Source organism: Panthera onca, chromosome A2 (assembly GCF_046562875.1).
Source record: "Panthera onca isolate mPanOnc1 chromosome A2, mPanOnc1 haplotype 2, whole genome shotgun sequence".
Taxonomy (NCBI): Eukaryota; Metazoa; Chordata; class Mammalia; order Carnivora; family Felidae; genus Panthera; species Panthera onca.
The window spans coordinates 142,842,159-142,864,144 of record NC_138340.1 but is presented as its reverse complement, the minus strand read 5'-3'; the positions used below and the strand labels follow the sequence as shown (position 1 = coordinate 142,864,144).

The window sequence follows — 21,986 nt, the reverse complement described above, 5'->3', positions numbered from 1 at the left end:
TGTTTCTCTCATACTCATTGGGCATTTATCACACATTAATTGCACTTTTGTTCATTGACACTGATTATATCCTGCACAAAACTGAGCTACTGGTATATTTTCTATTATCAATGTTACCTGGCATAATCCCTTACACTCAATGTTTCAAATTTGGAATATATTTGTTGATTCCAACTTTCTCAACTGCCCTCTTCTGCTTCAGTGTCTCCTTCTCTGAATTTATTTCCTAGATCACCATTTAAACAAATGCCTTATTATGTTTCTTAAATTTTATTTTATATTATTAATTTGCATTGTGACTATCTCTTCTTTAGCTCACACGTTTGTTGGTGTTGGCAAACATTTATTAGTACACGTGAAAGAAATGCTTACTGAATGAATCTACATGTGTACGCTCCTTAACCTAACCCTAATGCATTGTGCTGTTAATAAAGTAGATTCCCTCTATATGCGTATTAAATAAATACATACCCATACGGAATTATAGGAGCTCCTAACAGGAGTTCTATGAATTAAAATGATTCAGGAATTGTTTTAGACAATTATTTTTACATTTACCTTGAAGACAAACAGAAAAATGCAAGCCTTATTTAGAGTTAGGTTCACTTTAAAGAGTGGTACCAAGTAGATGATAAGTTAGCAAAGAGGCCTTCACCCACCAGCTATGCAATAATTGCTTTACTTTTGTGCTCTCTTTCTGCTTCCAGAGCGAAGCAAAATGTTCTGAGTTGATATATTATTTTCATATGTTTGAAAGGCTGCATTAGCTTTTGTTAATTAACTTAATTGCTGTGACTCAAGCAACCCTGGCTTGCCTGAAACATTAGTCAAGTCTGGAATAAAGCAGGGGATGCCTTATGGAAATAATACCTCCTGTAGACTCTGTCTGGTGTTCTCACTTTATTAGTATTTGGTCACCTTGCTTTATGGAGTTTAGCTATCAATGACTACATATTATACAGGTTACAAAAGTAGAAAAGTGATGCACTGAACCTGAATAAATAAATAAAACATTTTTATGGCAAGTGTAGATTAGTTATTTCCAAAATTCCATTTAGGAAATTAGTTCTCATATTCATTGCAACTTACCTGGAGGGTATTAATTATCAGAGCTAGAATGAATCTATAAAAGTTACATTTCCTGTTTATATTTGCATATATGATCTCGGCATCTATCTATCCCTCATTTGGGCTATAAAGTCAATTTGTCTCTCCAGAAAGATTCTTCTATTTCTCAAGTTCAAAAATTGGGTACTGTCTTATCTTATTCTTCGGCATTTCTGTCATCATTTTTTTTTCTTTTTAAGGACTTTCCAAACCATTCAGAAATAGTGGCCAAACTTTGAACAATCTATCCTGATACTGCTGTAGCAACTTGTCCTCCCACAAGTCAACATGACAAAGAGTTGAGAGGCAGATGGCCATCTGATCTTCCTCAGAGAGGAAGGTTAAGGTGAATGAATTTCACAATATGTGGGATACCAATGTAGTGGTGTCCCCCTTGCCTCCCTAATGGCAGCCTGTTACATAAGGCTTTGGGGAAGACAGAAGTGGCTGAAAGAAAAAGGCGGGTAGTGAAGTAAGAGGAGAAAACTATGATAAATAGACAATGGATTCTGGAGCAGTGTATACCATTCAAAGTGGAATTACTGACCCCAAACAAGAGTGCAAACACATTTTCACTCCTCCTCTCTTCTGTATCTACACAGATGTCAGAATGGTGAACTTTACCTAAGGTAGTCTCAGGGAGAGGGAGAAATGAATAAGAAGTGAATAGTAAGGGAAAGGAAATCTGCAAAATAAGAAAGGAAATCTGCAAAAATATCTCTGATTTTTTTGGCTTTGGAGAAAGCAGCTAATTTGAAAGCCACAGAGTTATTAAAAGGATAGAAGATTTGTCCAAAATTTGATTTTGTCAAAGATTTTGGGTTTGGCTGAGTAGGAAAGATTTTCTCATGAAAAAAAATTTACAGTCCAAGTTGTAAAGGGAAGTAGAAAGTCATAAGTTGTTTCTGGTTTCAGGGCTACCACCTAAGAATGGGTGTGACACCACATCGAAGAGTTTGCTATTCACATCTTACATATTTACTAACATATATGAGCATCTGGGATGATTTGAAGATTCCTGGCTTCTAGGATTTAAAAAGAAATCTCTTCCACATAAACCCACACCGGTAGGCAAGGCTGTGTACACAGACCATGCCCTGGGCCTCCACTGTTACATCCTTTCTTCACCTACCGGATGTTCTTAAATGTTCTGTAATTCCCACCCTCTCCACTCCCTCCCTCCGACCAACAGATTTGATCCAGACCTAACAATCTGTTTATCTCACCTCGGGCCAGGGCGGTAGTGGTCTCAGGCTTGCAGGCTGTGTGCTGGGTCCATTATAGCTTAGCTGAGTGTGAGCCATTGAGCGTTGGTACAAGAAACTCAAACACATCCATTTTCTTTCTACATGTCCCTGTGTAAGCATTGGCAGATAGCATAAGTTAATGATTCTAATCCTGCCAAATGAATGAAAGACTACCTGTAAATAAATATTTGAAACTCAGAATGGGTGCCTCAAGTTGTACCAAATAATTTGACTTAGCCTCCCCAGTGAAAGGAATACAGTAGGCCAGTGGCTTGGTTTCATCACAAAGTCAGTATTGATACCTTACAGTTCTTTTTAACTTTTCTCTCTTCTGTTTCTTACTTCCAATCTGTCTCCATGTCCCATAAATTCTACCTTCTAAATACTTATATTTATTCATACCTTTAGAATTCTACCACTAGAGATTCATTTCAAATCCTCATCGTTTCTTACATGATTTACTATATTCATCTACCAGAGTATTTTGTTTACTATCCAATCTTTGTTTACCATCAGTCTCTGACACTTCTCAATAAGCTTTGTGAGAGAGAGGAAAGGGGGGACTGGGAGCCATGGGCAGAAAGAGAATGAATGTTTGTTTTGTTCTTTACTTACCTCCATCATGTGCTACATTGTTCGACATGCAGTAAGTAAGCAAAACATATATTTGAAGAAGAAGCATATGACTGACTGAATGAATGAAGGGTTGCATGCATCACGGAAAAAATGTGTTCAGCTTACCATCCTGTAAGCTATAGACATAACGACCCCTCAGAATGTAAATCTAAACATTTCACTTCCATCTTTGATTTTTATTTTTTACTCTTTGCCTTAAATATGAAGCCTACCTGATGTGGGATTTAAGAACGTCTTTTATGCCAATTTTTACCATTCTTTCACATACCTGGTGTACAGCTCACCCTCAACCATTTGACTGTTTGCCCTTCTCTGAAAACACTATTTTGTTTCTCATTTCTGTATCTTCAAGCACAATATTCTTTTTGTTCAGATTCATCCACAGCAATCTTTAGACACTTACTTCAAGAAGGAAGTTGAACACACTGTTTCTCTCAGGCCTACTAAGTCTACTGTGATTTTTGGTTCAATATTGCCCAGCCATTTTGGAAGGTGAGCCCCTCCAAGGTAAGGATAGAGTCTTTGTGTGCCCAGGGTTTTATACACTTCCCTGCTTTTAACTGTCATCTAATATATATTTAGTGAATGGGGGGGAAATGAATGAACTATGACACACACAGCAAAAGGTGCACTGGTGCATTCAGGCACTTGGACAAGGTTCAGTTTGGGGTGGACATCCATCATTGGATGGAAGGTATTCTCTTTTCTTTCTGGTACCCAGTTATTTAAGTAAGGAAGCTGAGAGCTAAGACTTAAGGAAGTTGAAACTTAATATTTGAACCTTGATTTAGATTGGTAAATAAAAATTATAGGTTTCTCCAAAGTTTGGGATAATGTGGTCACATTTTTTCCCTCAGAAAATAGTATTTACTGCACTCCCTTGTATGTATTTGATTTTTGCATATATTATTCAAAAGTTCTGACAGTTTTAGATGCATATTCAAATTACAAACTAATAATCTGGCTCTACAAGGGTGTAGAACATTTTGACAATTGTAGTGTTTTCTCCTTACAATTATATGAAATTTGATCAGTTAATTAACTTCTCAGAACCTCAGTTTCCTTGAATGTGAACCAGTAATAATAACATCTAATTCACAAAGTCAGTGATGATGATGGTGGTGGTGGTGGTGGAGATGATGATGTTAATGTCAATTATTTAACAATTACCATGTGCAAGTTTCTATGATAAGCACTTTTGTGACCTATTTAATTCCCAAAACACCTGAATGAAATATTGTCTTCCTTATGTGAGTATAAAAAGATGATTGCCTCAGATTTTATAGTAAGCAAGTGATGGGATTAGTATACAGGTGAGTCAGGTTCCAAAGTTATGTCCTTAACTACTACATTATAGCAAAACTTCTATGACAAAACCTTCCATGCACAATATACCTAATTTCTAGGTAATTGTGCATATTGGGAAGAAAGTATTGATTTTTAAATAGAAGTCCCTCCTGAGAAGCTAATAAATATGATTCATGAATGGATTGTATAACTGCTTTTATCTCTTCTCCTTGAAGAGGGTTATTATACTGACTTCTTTCTTAATTTACTATGGGGAACTAATATTCTATTATTTATTCAGTTCAGATACCACAATAATGTAATACCATAAAAATAAATTGAAGTATTCTGAGTAGAAAGCAAGTAATTAACATTACTTCAGCTGTGTTCCACAGAGTGAAGGAGTGTTTCATGACTTAAAAGCTCGTTTGGTTTTTAAACATATTCATCTTCTGAAATGTAGTCGTATTATTAACAACTTTCTCTGCTTTTGTTATTTCTTGAAGCACTTTTAAACTGGTTATTTTTCTACCCATGATAAGGGAAATAGTTATGTAATGTTATTCAAGAATAGGCCTAATATCTCCTTAAGATCTCCCTGAGGTACACTACAAACTTTATCATTTGCAATTTCTTTCAGTTGGATTACTGTTTGTGAATCATCAGCATTAGCATCATCATCATCGTCATCATCATCATCCATCTACCTTGTAATGGGTTTTCATTTTTTTGAAATTGTGTGGATTCCAATTTAGTAGTTGACCCCATATTCCTGAACAAGGAGCTGTGGACAAAACATGCTGCTTCATAATGCAGAATAATGCCTACTCTGTATTTTCTTGAGTCTAAGAGATGGTGTGGGGAAGGAAGTGAAGGGACTAAATGAGAAAGGAAAAGGAGAAGAAGGAAAAGGTAGGAGGAAGTTCTAAACTATGTCAGAAATGCTAATTCCAAACACACGGACATTCTCTACTTTACTATACAACCTAAATCTTGTCCACTTTTTTTTAAAGGTAAAGTCTACTGAGTATTTCATTTTGCTGTTTTGCGATTAGTGTGTCAATCAAACCAAATGAAACTGAGAAATAATGAAAACTGTATTCATAATTCCACTTAAGAACAAAAACATTAAAATTATAGTGAATCTTACTATCTCTCCACAATCACATCGGAGCTAATTACACCTGTATATCAGTCAGGATAGGCTAGATAAACAAACTATCTCCCAAACCATAGTCATGCAAAATAGCAACAGTTTATTTCTCAACTCATGGTAAAAGTCCATATAGGCAGACACTCAGGGGCGGAGCCACCATTTTGAACTTCAATACCTCCATGCTAGTAAGAAAAGTGAGATTTCTGGGGAGTCTCACACTAACAACTAAACGCGTTACCTGAGTAGAAATATGACTTCCAACTAACATATTATTGGCTGGAATAAATCACCTGGTTCCCAGTAACCCAAAGGCATGAGAAAGTGTAGAGCTACCATGTACTTAGAAGGCACAGGAACCAGAAATACTGGTGAACAGAAATAATGACCATTTTATCCTGATGTTACTGTTTATCTTTTTAATGCATACATGCATGTGTATTTATCCCCTTTTCCAAATATATTATATGATTTATAAATTATTAACACTTTATAGAAATTATACGTACTATTATTCTTCCTGAGACTTGTTTTTCTTTTTGATAATATTTATATTTATGGCATTATCCAAAATGATACATGTCGATTTGTTCATTTTGGTTGCTGCAAATTATTTCATTGTCTAAATCACATTTTTATTTGTCCAGTTTTCTATTGATGGATACTTCGGATATTTCCTTTTTCCTTGGTCCTTCGCTGCATGCATATAAAGTTAGAATCACCTCGTTAAATTCTACAAAACAAACTATCAGCATTTTTTAAATGTTTATTTATTTTTGAGAGAGACAGACAGAGAGAGAGAGAGAGAAAGCTTGAATGGGAGAGGGACAGAGAGAGAGGAAGACACAGAATCTGAAGCAGGTTCCAGGCTCTGAGCTGTCAGCACAGAGCCCGACACTGGGCTCAAACTCAGGAACCGTGAAATCATGACCTGAGCTGAAGTCAGATGTTTAACCAAATGAGCCACCCAGGTGCCCCAACTTCCAGCATTTTTATTGTAATTCAACTGAATTTATAGATTTATTTGGATGAAATAAGTTTCTTAACAATATTGAATTTCCTTATCAATAAAAGTAGACATATCTCCTTTTACTTAAAACTTTTTGGAGAATGTGTCTTTTGATTTTATTTAAAAATTTCCTTACACAATAAATATCTTTAAATATCTTTTATTTAATGGTCTTAAATATCTTTTGCTATAATTATTCTCAAGTATATTCTATATGTTATTGCCAGTATTATTTATATTCTGCTTCTGGTTACATTTTCTAATGCTTTGTTATAGATATACAAGAATGATCTTATTTTTTTATATTAACCATATATCCAGGGAGATTGTTGACACGCTTATCAGCTCAAGTAATTCATTTGTAGAGACTTGAATTTCCTACAAAGGTAATCTTACAGGTTTTCAACATGGCATTTCCTTTCTACATTTCTCTCTTTAACACAGTTGTTTTTCTTGTCACACTACATTGCCAAAACCACAAGTACAATATCAGATAGAAGTAATGATAATGGACATTTTAATATTTCTCTAGAATTTTTCCTTCTATTGTTTAACCCTTAAATACGATATTTGTTAATAGTTTTTTACAGATATTATATTCCTTATCAGCTTTAGGAAGTTTTTTCTATTTCAAATGCTTTAAGGTTTTTGTTTGTTTTTTATTTTATTTTATTTTATTTTATTTTATTTTATTTTATTTTATAATTTGTAGTTTGGGTGCTAAGCTGTTATTAAAACTGTAAGCCTTTAACCTAAATTAAGAATTCTCAGGGAAAACTTTCATGTTTACTCCAAGACTTCATCTCAAAAGATAAAAGTCTTTCTGTATTGAATAGCAAATAAAAAAAATCATTTGTCTTTTATTAGAATATGTAACCTTTTAAAAAAAAAAAAACATATGTAGCATGGGAATGTAAGCTGGTGCAGCCACTCTGGAAAACAGTATGGAGGTTCCTCAAAAAACTAAAAGCAGAACTACCCTACGATCCAGCAATTGTACTACTAGGCATTTAACCAAGGGATACAGGTGTGCTGTTTCGAAGGGACTCATGCACCTCCATGTTTATAGCAGCACTATCGACAATAGCCAAAGTATGGAAAGAGCCCAAATGTCCATCGACGGATGAATGGATAAAGAAGATGTGGTATATATATACAATGGAGTATTACTCGGCAATCAAAAAGAATGAAATCTTGCCATTGGCAACTACGTGGATGGAACTGGAGGGTATTATGCTAAGTGAAATTAGTAAGAGAAAGACAAAAATCATATGACTTCACTCATTTGAAGACTTTAATACACAGATGAACATAAGGGAAGGGAAGCAAAAATTATATAAAACCAGGGAGGGGGACAAAACAGAAGAGACTCATAAATATGGAGAACAAACTGAGGGTTACTGGAGGGGTGTGCGAGGGGGAATGGGCTAAATGGGTAAAGGGCATCAAGGAATCCACTCCTGAAATTATTATTGCACTACATGCTAACTAATTTGGATGTAAATTAAAAAAAAATGAAAAATAAAATTTAGAAAAATTTTAATTAATAAATAAATAAATAAATAAATAAAACCTGTGTAGCAAACCGTCCATTTACACCTTGCTAAGAAATCACAGAGGCCTAGAAACTTAAAGATGAAAGGGAAGACTTTCATTCCAGAAGCCTCATTGTTTCTCATTTTTTCCTATCCTTTTTTCCTGGCTTTATTGATGTATAACTGACAAATGAAAATTGTATATGTTTAAGGTATACAATGTGATATTTTGATATACATATGCATTGTGAAGTGATTACTACAGTCAAGTTAATTAACATATCCATCACCTCACATAATTAGCATTTGTGTGTGTGGTGGGAAAACTTAAGATCTACTCTCTTAGCAAATTTGAACTATACAATATAGTATTATCAACTATAGTCACCATACTATCCATTAGATTTCTAGAACATATTTATCCTGCACAACTATAACTTGTCTCCTTTGACCAACATCCCTTCCATTCCTTCCACTTCCATAAGCAGATTTTTAAAACTGTTTATTTCTAGTTTACCCTTTAATTGAGATAGTAACCATTTGAGAATACAGGCTTTCTGTGTACAACTCATCCCACTTTCTAAATTGAATTAGCCCCAAACTTGTCTCCTGTCTCTTAATTCACGTTAAAACCAAAGTTCCTTTTTACTGAGATTGGCAAGTAATCAACTGAAATATCATTCCCACTTTGTCATGCTTACTTTCTGCTTGCCTTCCATTTTTTCATTTATCTTTATATAGCTATTGCTTTCTTCTGAGCTCTGACATACCTTTAAAAGGCAAATGATATGTTACATTCATAATTTTTCCATGTTTCACAATGGAGTTTAAAAAATGATAGTAAGGTAGTCAATTATTTTTATAAAATAGTCTTTACATAACTTGGATGAGATCAATCATAGTACCAGATAATTTGATTTGGGGATTGATAAGAGAAATGTAGAAGGAAGGGGAGAGAAAGAAAGATATGAGTCAGTTCCTATGCTTTCCATTTCTTGGTATTCATCTATTCACCCATTCCTTCATTCATCATTCAGCAAAACTGAAGCTTGGCCATCAAGTGAGAATTTTTAATAAGAATTCTTAGATGAACTGATACCTGATTTTATAAAAACTGTAGGAGTTAATTAGAAAACTCAATGGAAGAAAACAAGGGCAACAAAGAAAATTATAAATAAAAAAAAAAGCATCTTAGAAGTCTGGAGATTTCAAGGCTAACATCTATATAATTATTTTATTTACCTCACAAAACATATCTTCAGTATTTTTAATTTATTGTTTCACTTTATTTCAATTTCAGTAATCATTTATGTTGCTTACCTTATAATACCACTTTAAAAGCTACTGAAATATGTCTCCTTCTCATTTCAGATTTACTACCTCAGAGATTTAGTAGGACTGTTTTTTTTTTTTTTTTTAAGTATCCTTATTTTTTTGTTCCCAACTACAATTAACAGATTTTTGTCAGTTCACTTCTTCAAAAAGTATTTTTTTCATTAGAATTTTTTAGCGTTTATTTATCTTTGAGAGACAGAGTATGAGCAGGGGAGGGGCAGAAAGAGGGAGACACAGAATCTGGAGCAGGCCCCAGGCTCCGAGCTGTCAGCACAGAGCCCGAGGTGGGGATCGAACCGGACCACGAGATCATGACCTGAGCCACAGTCAGACACACAACTGACTGAGTCACCCAGGCGCCCCATACTTCTTAAAAGTATTAAAGGATCAATATAGGTTTTAGAACAAGCACTTGCCTTTCAATTCTCTGACTGAATTTACAATTTGGTTATCTCTATTTGTATGGTTTCTGATATACCTAGATGGGTATGTTTTCCTCAGTGTAAACCTATAGTCAGCCATCCTCACATCAGTCGTACACATGCATGCAGGCTTATATTATGCTAATTTTATCAGGAACAACGTTTGTTCTTCATTTGGTAATAATGTGTCCACCCAAACCAGGGATTTGTTGCAACTCTCAAATGCGAAGCAAATTGGCAGGCTCAGTAAAGGCTTCAAGATTTTGTACTGAATTCATGTCTCAGGGGTTGTACTCTACTTTTGGGCTCCATCTATATAGTAAGGCCCTAAATAATTATTCAAAGAATGTTCCAAGTTTGTTTGGCTTAATCATTATACCAACAGTGTGCAGGAGTTTGGAAAGCAATTTAAAGGTGACAGAAAATGTATTTTCATATTAAAATATTAAAGCCTAAATATTAGTATAAAGCAAACCACAGGAATTACGTTAACAGAGAATGAAGGAAACTTATAAAATTATAATGAAGGGCATAGGAGATGATCTGAATAAATGCAGGGACACATCATGCTCTTGGATGGTATAAACTGATTTTATAAAGATGTCTGTTTTCATAAAATTAATTTGTAAATTTTTCACTGAGATTGTTTTGTGAAATTTGATAAACCTATTATAAAATATACATGGAAGAATAAAGGTACATGAACAACTAACTAAAAATGTAGCAGGAGTGCTTACTAGATGTTGATGCAGAATGGATTCACGGACTCTCCCGGAATTCCCACCTAACACTGACACAAGAAGACACTAGATTCAACACACTTTAAGATGAACTGTATGGACACATAAGATAAAACTATGAAGTTAAGAAGAGAGAATGTAAAAGAACTTATTTGGGACTCTCACATCTTCTTTCTATTCTCACCCCCTTCTCATTTTGATTCCAATCCTCTTTCTCTTTCTTCTCCTTTAGCCACTGATTTAAAAAGAGAGGTACATTTGCTAAATCCAGTTGCAAAATGTCAAACTTGCTGCATTTTTGATGGGTCAAACACAGGATTAAGGTGATCCTGGAGTCAGAAGGAATATATAAATGCCTATGTATTTTGTTTCGTCTTAAAATCTAGAATTTGATTTTTTCTTCTAATTATTACATGCAGTTTACATTATACAACTAGGCTAATTGTCTAAAATGAAGTGAAACTAAACCAACCTATTCCCATGAGTTTGAGTACAAATTAAGTGACTCAATCAGGAGAAGAATGAACCAAGTGCCAATATATAAATGATCTTGTGTTTTTTCTGACAGAAGAACACGGTCTCCAGTTGTTTTTCCAGTAGGAGAAAGCTCCTCTTGTTCCCTAAGAGCTGTAGCAGGCTGCAGTCAGAGGGCGTGAACAGAGTGAAGTTAAACTTGTCCTCAAATGAATAAACTTGTGGCCTTGGCCTCATTAGTTGTGTGGAGTGCTCTGAGTTAACAAGTTGTAGCCTAAACAATTCATAATTGTATTCACATACTACAAATACCCTGAGCATCTTTGTGCATAAGGAAATAAATAGTCCTCATCTTTCATGGCTCAATGTCATGTCTAGGAAGGTGCTTACAACTATTCTTTGTGTGGAAGAAAGTCATGGGCTACTGGTCCAAATACCAACCTGCTTTCAGTGTCTTTCTCCCCCTTCAGGACCTTAGCCTTAGTCTACTCGTCTCCTATACTTTTTGGTTACAGAGAGAGCTCAGGCTATTGACTGTCAAAAATTCAGACTCCAACTGAAGTATTTTCCTCATGGTGCAGCTTAAAGCAGTGATGAGTGATGATGGCAGCTTTCCGCTGCAATGGCAACGCAACCCAAGCCAGTACTGAAGCTGCAGTCCACCGGGAACTGCTCGGCGGGCACTTGTGGAGGGATCACAGCCTTCAGTCCTCCGCTGGCGATTGTGCAGGCAGTGCTTCAAGCTCTGCTGTTTAAACCACGTTTTGCATCCTTTGTACACTTCATAAGGCGTGGAAGAGAGACTAAGTGCGGAAGAAGCAGTTCTGCCAAGAAATCCTAGGGCTCTGCCTAAGTCATCTAACCTATCTGGGTCTCAGATCCTGTAACTATAAAATTAAAGTGTTGGGCTAAGGGGCGCTCTGGTGGCTCAGTCTGTTAAGCCTATGTCTTCGGCTCAGGCCATGATCTCGCGGTTCGTGGGTTTGAGCCCAGCGTGGGGCTCTGTGCTGACAGCTCGGAGCCTGGAGCCTGTTTCGGATTCTGTCTACCTCTCTCTCTCTCTGCCCCTCCCTCGCTTGTGCTCTCTCTCCCTCTCTCAAAAATCAGTAAATAAACTTAAAGAAAAAAATAAAGAAAGCATTGGGCTAAGTGACCTTGAAGTTGCCTTTAAACTCTGAGATTTATGATTTCAAATTCAGGGGAAAATCCCACCAATATCCTTATAAAAGCCAATTTTGCTCAAGATCTCTGTCGAGATCCCTGTCAGAGTTTAGACTGGGGGTGGGGGGTGGGGGAGGGTAAGAAAAGAAAAAAAAAAACTTTAAGGAAGAACCTACTGCAGTGGTTGCTAAGGAAACCGACTGCATAGTGATTCAGGTTATTAATCAGTAATATCTTCCCAAGTAGTTAGCCATGGTGGCAGAAATACCACCATTAAAGCAAAATTCCTTCTGATGGGATTGCATATATAGTGGTTTGTGATTAAAATGTAAATCTCCATAGAAGTACTAATCTATAGTTAGCTATTAACAATTGATTACATCAATTTTCAAGTGTTGGGACAAGCCAGCTACATCTTGAAGTGAACAAAAGAAGGAGGGAAGATCTAGAACATGGTAAATCTGACTGGTGAAGAAACGATCAGATGCAGCTTTGCAGGGAGAACTGTCAGACAGGGGGCAGTTTACATGGATCTTAGGGAATCCAAGGGAAAGAAGCACCATGATGAGGAAAGAAAGATGGATGGTAAAACTCAAAGTCGGAGGGTGCTGAGGTGTATTTGACACTGGGGCCCAGAATCAATATGCCCCATAAATGGGGTAAGTAGATAGAAAGCATAACAAAGTTCATTGTCTAAAACCCAGAATATTTTTTTATTCTAATTCAAGGTCTTACAGAGCATGCTCTAGATATATTCCAATCCTTAATATTAAGTTATTAAGATAAAATCAAGGCAAGTTTCTTGGTGTAAGAATAAGGCTATATTTCAATGTTTATTTCATAAAGAAACCATCAGAGCTTAATATCAACATGCCTAAAGGAGATTCACTTCTAATTTTTGAATCAGAGAATATAAATGGAAAGTTTTAAGTAGCCGTGCCCACCAGACATTAAGGCCAAGTGGTTTTTTAAATCTGGTTTTACTTTTTTCCATTAAAGCATTCTTGTGGAAACTACAGCGCATACACAGGTAGCTCAAGCTCAAGTTTGGGTTCATGTTTCCTGGAACTAATATGCTATGGAGATTGGAAGGTTTTATTCTCAAAAAGTTTTTGGAGTATTTCAGTAAGTTCTTTAATTTTCTTTGCATAAATAAACTAAATGGAATTTCTTCAAATGAAGCGTTATACCAAAAAATAAAGGGATCCAATAGAAGTTAACACTTATTTCATATCTGTATCACCTTAACCAATCATAGAGTGTTCTATGGTCTAATCAATTTAGAACGTACAAATCCAGGCTTACCATTAACAGCTTGGCTGGAAATCACTAAGTGCTCTATAGAATATGTAAGCTGGGAAGTGACAGTTTCCAAGTTATATAAAGACCCCCTGGTATCCAATGATGGGAATAAAACATCAAGTTTATGCATTTGGAATGCAGTGTAAACATGACAGAAAATTATAAGGTTGCTCCAGAACTTTTGTCTGCTTCCTGTTTTCAATGACTCCAAATCTTGGTTCCCTCCCAAGATTATTTCCCTGGGTTTCAGGCTTGCTTATCTCAACGTCTCCATGAGACTCTAAAAGACATTTTAAATAAGGCAGTTCTTGCTCTGCTTGGTCCCATTATCCGCAAATTCTAGTCACCAGTGTAGTTATATTACATCAGTCTTCCGAAAACACAGTTCAAATTCCAGTTACCACAGCACATTAACTCTAAGTAACTGCATAAAAATACAGCCTTTACCGCTACGTTGTTAGTTCCCAAATTGCTACATAAATAACAGATACGTTTTATCATCAGTGATCAATCATGTCCCTTCTCTCAAAGTCTGCTGGTGACTGGGTGCTGCGTTTTTGTTATTCAGTTAATTCAGTGTATCTGCACAGACGGCAAAGCATGTAGTTGTGTTACCTCCTTGTCTCCCAGTAATAAATCCACCTTATATTTTACAAAACGGGACAATCGAGAGAGGATATTGCTAACAAAGAAGAAAGTGCAGCAATGAAACAAAAAGTGATAGCTGATAACATTAGAAGTGAAATTAGAACAGAACGAACATGAAGTTATAGAAGAAAGAGCTGATCTTGTGAATGTTAACATTATCCCCTTTTGAGACACTCTAGATATGCAGCCAGAGGAGCTTACTGAAGGAAATGTACTGACATAAATGAGGAAAGTGGTTGTAATGGGAAAGGTGAACATGTCCCAGAGGAAATGATGCCAGTGAAGAAAGTCACATTAAAAAGCTTCCAGAAATTTCACAACATTGGAAGCTCAAAGGATCCAAACTTGGAAAGATTTATGACGATTTTCCAAGTCACAGAAAGATGCTTGCTCCATATTGTAAGCTATATGAGAAGGAAAAAGCAAGCACTGTTCAAAGTTTCTTTTCCATAGGAAATAAACATCTTAATTTTCAGTGTTTCTAATGTTTTAAATTATAGTATCTTGAATATTATTTTTGCTTTTTCATTTCCCTATATGTTTATAGAGTAAGAGAGTTTTTAAATGCTTACATGGTCAGTTTGTAGTCCCACATTACCACAGGAAGAGAGGACACTGTATATAACAGTTCCAAAACGGAACTCCTGGGTTTCTCTGGAAAACTTGCTCTACCTGCAGTGATTCCCATCTTAGCTCATGACAACCGCGTCCTTCCCTGCTTCTTAGATCCAGAGCCACGGAGCCAACCTTGACTCCTCTCTTCTTTTCATACTTCAAATCCAACATGTCAGCAATTCCTGTCGGCTTTACTAGCAAAATGCATACAGAATCAGATGTCTCTTCATTTCCTCTACTGCTACCACCTTGATCCTGTCGCCATCATCTCCATCCCTCACATTAATTTTTCTAAGAATCTCAACTGAGCTCACAAGTTGCACTCTTGCTACTTGCCTCCAGAGTCTCTTCTCAAACCAGCAGCCAAAGTGACTTAGATGAAACAGAAATCAGATCCTGTGAGTTTTCCTAAGAACCAACCAGTGGCTTTCCAGTTCACTCAGAGTAAAAATCAAAGTCTGTCTAAAGACCTATAAGATCTGAAATAATGTGCACCCCTCCCCCACCCCAGACTTTACCCCTGCCATGTTTCTTCTCTGATCACATTCCTTACCTTCTTCTTGCTGCCCTACACCAGTCACACTAGCCTCTAAGTTGTCTCTGAAAGAGGGTCTTGCCTTAGGACTTCACACCCGTTGTTATTTCTATCTATAATATGATCCCCCCAGAGATTTCCCTCATCACCTTCAAATTGTCGCTAAAATGACATTTTCTCAGTAAAGCTGCCCTAACTACCCTAATTAAAACTGTAAATCTCCACCCTTGCCTAATTCTAATTTACATTCCCCCCCAAAGCATCTATCACCTTCTAACATACTGTAAATATCCCTTTTATTACTGGCCTTCCCTTCCATTTTCCCCAATAGAATGGAAGCTCCACAAAGGCAGAGATTTTTGTTATTTTCACTCATGTATTCCCAAATCCTTAAACGTGGCAGGCACATACTTGGCACTCAATAAACATTTGCTGAGTAAATAAATGTAATGAATGATGCACAAAAATATAAGGTGTCTCTATACTGTTAAGAGGAAAGAAAGAAAGAAAGAAAGAAAGAAAGAAAGAAAGAAAGGAAGGGAGGGAGGGGACAGCAGGATAGATATGCATTCCAAGAACTTTTTCTTCATAACCCAACTCAAGAGGTGTCAAGAGAAATGTTGCTTAGGGCTTTGAAAGTAGAGACTCCAAGGCAGGCAGGTGGGGACAAGTGGTTCAACAGCAGAAGATTGATAATCAAGAGATACAGTTCTCTCAGATTATCCCGAGAGAAGAAGAGTCTTCCCAAGGAGCTAAGGATACGGACTATGTGCTTACTGAAGGTGCAGAGAATGAGGGAGAGCACATCAGAACAGTCCATATTTGAGACAACAGTGCTGAAAGAAGGGAGATATCATGAGTAATTTTAAGCAGCCACAATTAGCAGAAAACTTCAGAGGAGAAATGTTAAAATAGGAGTTTTCAGTTTTCTTGTCAAGTATATGTTGCACCTTTGAGAAAAATCTACATTAAAAATCTGCATTATTCTTCACAAATTGTGTAGGATTCTGGAGGAGTCAGTAACTCTTGTTTTATTAATGCAAAACTGTAAAGTTCTAGGCCAGGAAGGGAGTTGGATAGTGCCTTAATTTTGTTTATCACCACAGAATCACAAACTATACCTGTATGCAGAGATTCCCTCACTCCTTCCTGATCAGTATTTTCTCAATAGTATCCTCTATGAAATAGGCAAACCAGACATTCATCCTAAGAGAAATGAAGAGGGAGTTAATTATTGACTTAAGAAAAATGTCAGACAAAAAATGATATTTTACATTGGATGGAAGATAAATACCATGATCTGTTTTATTTAAAATTTAATTTTATCATCCACTTACTTGGAATCCCTGGTTTTCCTTGAGAACATTATTAACCATCATTAAATAAGCAAGTCTCTCAACCTGTGGAGCACAATGTATATATAATTGTCCATGTGAGAAGCAGCTCAATTACAAATCAGCAGCCAAGTGTAGAGGATCAGCTGAGAGACTTCCAGTTTGAAACCACTGCTAGTTTTCTGTTCATGATGTCATGATTTATATGGATGTCACTCTAGGTCAGAAGGTATACCATGGTAGCATATTTTTCTTCTTTTCTTTTTTCTAAAAACGTAGGTGATACACAATGTTACATTAGTTTCAGATGAGTAACACAGTGACTCGACAACTCTATACATTATGCTGTGCTCACCAGAAGCCAAGGGTTGTCATCATACAACCCTATTACAATACCACTGACTGTATTTCCTATGCAGTAGCTTTCATCCCCATGATTTATTTATTCCAGAACTGAAAGCCTGTGCTTCATACTTCCCTTCACCCATTTTGCCCATGCCCCCACCTGCCTCCCCTGTGACAAGCACCAGTTTGTTCTCTATATTTATGGGTCTGCTTTACTGCTTATTTCTCTGAGGTGCCCAGTAGGATAACCTGAAACAGAATCATGAGCACCCTACATGTCTGATTCTATAAACACATCATGCAAATTTGGTAATTATCTATCCAGATGTTTCAAGTTGATCCAACAACTGAAAAAAAAAAAAAAAAAAACAACACCACCAGACATTTAATTTTTAATTTTGTTTTCACTTTGGGGATATATTTCATTATACCTGAAACCCAAAAAAAGTACAAAGAATTTTTCAGAACACCATTCCAGTTGGAATGTTTGGAAAGAGTTCCAAATGACACACTGATATAATCTTTACAAATGTATTCATATATTTATGCCTTATTTGATGTTCTCAGTGAAGGTCTGTATATGTGTGTGCCTGTGTACATTCACAAAATACATCAATTATCTCACTCATTATTTGTTTATTCAACTAATTTGTATAAAGTGCCAATCCTAGTAGATGGATGTGAGGACAACAAGAACCATCCATCCATGCAGGAATCCAGATTATGGAGAAGATGGTTGGGGGATTCCCAAGGACACGGGAGATCAGATAAACTGAGGATTTTCACTAAGCAGAGAAGGACTAAATCCAAGTGACTCCAATGCCTTACAAAGCCTCCAGAGGAGGAAGCAGTTTTAGAAACCGTTTTTATTATGAAGTTCCCTAAGGAGGATTCTAGCATCCCACCCTCTTCCCACGAGTCTGGCATTGCCCTGTGTCCAGCCACCCCTGGTGAAGGCTGTCTTTCTCCACCACCAGCAGAGAGTAAGCTGCAGATTCTTTATCCTTCTACCTCCTCCCTGGTCCATATTTCTGCTCTTAATGTTTTCTTCTGGGGTAAAAAGGGTAAGAAGGGGAAGAAATAATAATGATACATTAAAGAAGCCACAAAATTTCTACCTTGGATCTGGATTCTATCTTAATTGATCCTTGGGGTAAAACTCTCTGCCATGGAAAGGACATAAAGAACCATATTCATGACTTTTAAATTCATGTCCAAGAAAATATAGCACTTAAATATTCTCAGTCTATGGTAATTTTCATCTCCATACATAATTTAAAAGGCATCATCCTTCAAACATAATTTAAAAAGCAACGGGAGATGGTGAAAAGGTAGGACTTTTGCAGTATGAAAGACCTGGGTTTAAATCCCCACTGTTCTATCTCCTGTCTGTGATACTCTGGCAGATTCCTGAGCTGCTATAGTTATGTTTCTTTGTCTGTGTGAAAGAACTAATGAATCTTGAATATAGAAGAAAGAGGGGTGGAGTTTAAATACACAATGACGTTTCAATGATTATTTGTTCCTTCCTATTGAACAGATACAAACATGCTCTTTAATTTTCACATTCTTTAAACTGAGGAATGAGAGATAACATTTATTGGAAACTTACTATGTTTCAGGCACTGGGTTAAGTGCTTTCATAATCCATTAATTACATTAATTACATCACATTAACCCATTTAATTCTTATAATAACTTTATGAAATAGGAACTATTGTTATCTTTTTTTAATATATAGTCAAAGTAACTGAGTAATGTAGAGTTGTATTAATGTACCTGAAGTTGAAACTCAGACAACTGGAGTCTGACTGTCCCATCTCATCTATGCCATCATCCGCTAGACTACAGATCTCTTCACCAAAGCACCAAACATTTCTTTCAAATCAGTGTTACATGAAGTTTTAGGGAAAGATTTCTATCTAAAATAGTGAAGCACTTCATTAAAATAGTCCTATCCTGCACACTGTTTAAATGAACTATTATCGATGAATTATAGCAAAAGGTTAATTCAAGTAATAAATGAAAACCTCAAGTTCAGATGACAACACTAAAACTGAGCCGGCTGATTGCCAGACTACCAAATGTCACTAAACTCTTTACCAATGATCTACTCTTTTCTTATTCCCTGCATCTCTGGATTAGATATGCTTAATTACTGAAGTTAGTCTCAGTATTTCCAAATTGTTTAGATATAGACAAAGCCTCACTATTGTCTAGTGAGGGATTTTGTCTAGAAAGGTGCTATACATATATCTATATCATTAAGACTTAAAAATACTCATATCTTCTTTTAGGTAGAAAGACACATTTCTCAAAATAAGAAATTTAAGGACATTAAAGAAAATCAAGAAAGATGAAGATTCTAATACATCAGGTGTTTAGCAATGGAGGACTGATAATTATTTACTCCAAGTAGTAACCATCCACCTTCCTATAGTTGGAGAGATGTGATAGATGTGTGTGCATGTGTGCATGTATGATTGTTGGAGGTGAAGTGCATTGGCCATGTAACTCTTTAAGCCAAGTCAGATCTGGTGATTCTCACAAGGCTTCTCCAGCCATTGTCCTGAACAAATTTCTGACAATTCTGATGGTTGATTATATTTCTGTCCAGTAAGCTGTTAGAGGTGAGGGATATTACTCTCTCTGAATTCCTTATCATCTTCACTCTGAGGCTTTCCTTTATATGTCTGGCACCATCATTGTACTTTGGCCCTTCAATCATCACCTCCATGTTCACATTCAAAGCTCTTACTGAAGGGTTCCAAAATGTCATGAAGATAAGATACATGAATGTATGGAGGAAATGGAGAACCCTCAGTTCTATTTGTGTTTCACCTTAATCTTGCAGTAAGAAGAGAATAACATATATTACTTTCTGGCTGGCAAACTACAAGAAAAGGGCAATTTGCCACAGGAACACTGTACAATTTTTCTCCAAAAGAATAACTGACTTAACCTCTTAGAAGCACCCTTGCAGTGCACACGTGTGTGTGTGTGTGTGTGTGTGTGTGTGTGTGTATCAGCGGTAAATCTTGATTTAAATATATCAGTGTTGGTTAATTATCTGATTTATCAAAGGATTCCTAACATATATTCTAACAATTTTTTTCAGACAGAAGTTGGTTTAGTTTTACTGTAACACATGAATTTCAGGATAAATACTACTTTGTAATTTTATTGTCCTGTAGATTCTCAGTAACAATTGTTTGTGATGTATATACAATACCTTCACTTGAGAGGAAGTTAGACTAAATTAACTCTGAATTCTCTTTACAGGATTCATGGCATCTTCGAGTACTTGAGCAACCAGAAGAAAAGGCAGAGATTGGTCAGGTTTTTCCATTGTCTGCCATGGCAGTTCTGGCATCTGTTCTTTGCTTGGGGTGGCCATCACTCTCTTCAAGCTTCCAGGGGCCATTCTCGCAGCATGTTTGCAATGTATTCTAGGGTCTACATCAGGATATTAAACCCACATCTTAGGGGAGTGTTTGCATCTTGATAAACTCTCCCTATCTAATAACTTTGCCTTCTTCTTGAGCCTCTTGTTCTAGTCCCTTCAGACTCCAGGACCATATATACCCTTCTGATTCCTGTCCTTACAAGGTGGCTGGGTCCCACAACTCCTTCAGCATCTAGTCCCCTTCCTCCCTTGGCAGATTCAGCTCATCTCTGACCCTCTTATACTGCTTTTCAACCACCTGATCCATTTTACCCACCAGTGCATCTCCTTCCATCAGGATACCATCCAAGTTTACCATTCATGATAATTTTAAGAATTACACCACTACCTTGTTCCAGGGTATATCGATACTTCATCTACTGCCAGTGATGGAGTTCTCATTGCTAGATGGGTGCTGTGTAATCCAGCTCCAAAATTTTATCTTAGATCTGCTTTCCTTATGTACTTCAAGTACCAACTACAGCAGGTAGGGTTTTCAGGAAAATAGACCCTAAGACACACATTAACATGCAAGAAGTCCACTGATGAGTGCTCTTGGAAACGATCTGTGTAGAAACAGAAGACAGCAGAAATGAACAGAGTAGAAATTGGGCCACAGTGCAGTGCAGTCACTCCTCAGCTGACTCGCAGGAAACTTGAAGTTGGACTGACTTATTAGGGTTGTCTCATGACACAGCAAGGACTTTTATACACCCACATCACCAAGTCATGCCTCCAAGGAGAGTGTGTTTCTTTGGGGAAAGTCAAAGATCCTTGAAGAGGATCTAGGTGGCAGTACACAGCATCCACTAGGACACCTGGTCCATACTGCTTATGTGGGGGATCCGCAATCAACTTCTCTCACTTGGATTATTACTTCTATAGAGACTTCCCTCTTTTTAACCCCATATCACAAACTATGTGATAATTTGTAATTACATATGTAATTATTTTCATACACTGCCATATATTCTACACATTGAACAACCAAAAAATTGTTTCCCTGTTTTAGTCATCCCATGAATCCATGCATAATTTCAGTGAAGCCTCACATCTGTATGAGCATACGTACTGAGAACTGATGATATATTTGGGGCGTGGAGCAGTATGTCGGCCATGCAATTTTCTCCATGGAATTTATAGACATGTTTTGGCTACTTGAGACTGACCTCAGAATTTTAAGAGTCCTTTGTCTTCCCCAATTAACGGGAAGAAATCTGAAGTCTGACTTTCTCTCCATGCATTTCTTCTATATTCTCCTATATTAGGTCATGTTATTTATCAAATAATATGCTGATCAAATTTGTGATCTTTTTCTTACATAATTTAAATTTCCCTCTTTTTGTGATTTTAACTTATATACATTAAATATTGATAGTCATCTGTTTGTGGATGCCAGAAATGGGAAAAGATCCCAGTGATATCCCCATGATGCTAAGAGATATTGTTGAAAGCTCAAAGAACAAAAGCTTGTAAAGAGAAGATAGAGATAAATGCTAGGGTTTAGTCACAAAGTCTCTGTTTCTATTATATTCAACACACACACACACACACACACACACACACACACATGCACACACACACACACACACACACACACACACAAAATCACCCACATCTGTATATGCTTACTCACCTAAGACTAGTCTCTTAGTT

The 21,986-nt window shown here is 36.6% G+C and overlaps 1 long non-coding RNA gene across 1 annotated transcript in view; it reads right to left on the bottom strand.

Moving 5' to 3' along the window:
* LOC132675023 (uncharacterized) overlaps window positions 1-20,866 on the bottom strand; it is a 37,192-nt gene extending 16,326 nt beyond the window's left edge. Inside the window, exons 1-4 of the long non-coding RNA XR_009608670.2 lie at window positions 20,677-20,866; window positions 16,544-16,807; window positions 16,328-16,412; window positions 2,334-2,462 (exon numbers count right to left, since the gene is read on the bottom strand). This is a non-coding gene — a long non-coding RNA (uncharacterized LOC132675023). The remainder of the gene's footprint in view (window positions 1-2,333; window positions 2,463-16,327; window positions 16,413-16,543; window positions 16,808-20,676) is intronic.
* Window positions 20,867-21,986: the final 1,120 nt, after the last annotated feature.